Consider the following 670-nt stretch of genomic DNA (forward strand, 5'->3'; position numbering starts at 1 on the left):
TTATATTTTAAATTTTTAAGAATTAAAATATTAATATTACTTAAATATTTTATAGACTTTAAATATATTATAATATTTTAAACTTTCGACGGAGTTCAAATATTTATAATAATTTAAACATTCTATAAAAATATAAATATTTATAATATCTTAAACTTTTTTTAAAAACGTAAATATATTATAATATATTATAATATAAATACTTTTTAAAAGTTTAAATATTCTCAAATATAGAACCAAATTAAACTGTTAAATTTGGATACCTGATAAATCAAGTTTCCTGCTCATTTGTACTCAAAACATTTTAATCACATATTTATAGTGATTATAAACCATATTCCAAAATATTTAGTCGATGTGGGATATTATACAGTACAATATCGGAAATATTATAATATCGGAAATCAATCAATTTAGTCAGATTTGGTAACTTGAATATTCGTTTTTAAAGATTTTAACTGAATCACTAAATATTCCTTTTAAAAGATTATCTGTTAAGATCAATCTCGGTAATTAAGGAAATATCCAAATTTTTGGTAATTAAAATTTATGGTTTTCATTTAAATACCTTAAAGGAAAATTAAATCAGAGTGTTTGCCTATAACGAATAACTCTGTTTGGGATCTTAAATAACTAATCTTGAATGAAATAATATACTGGATCCGAAAAA

The sequence above is a fragment of the Camelina sativa genome, unplaced genomic scaffold, assembly GCF_000633955.1.
Source record: "Camelina sativa cultivar DH55 unplaced genomic scaffold, Cs unpScaffold00656, whole genome shotgun sequence".
NCBI lineage: Eukaryota > Viridiplantae > Streptophyta > Magnoliopsida > Brassicales > Brassicaceae > Camelina > Camelina sativa.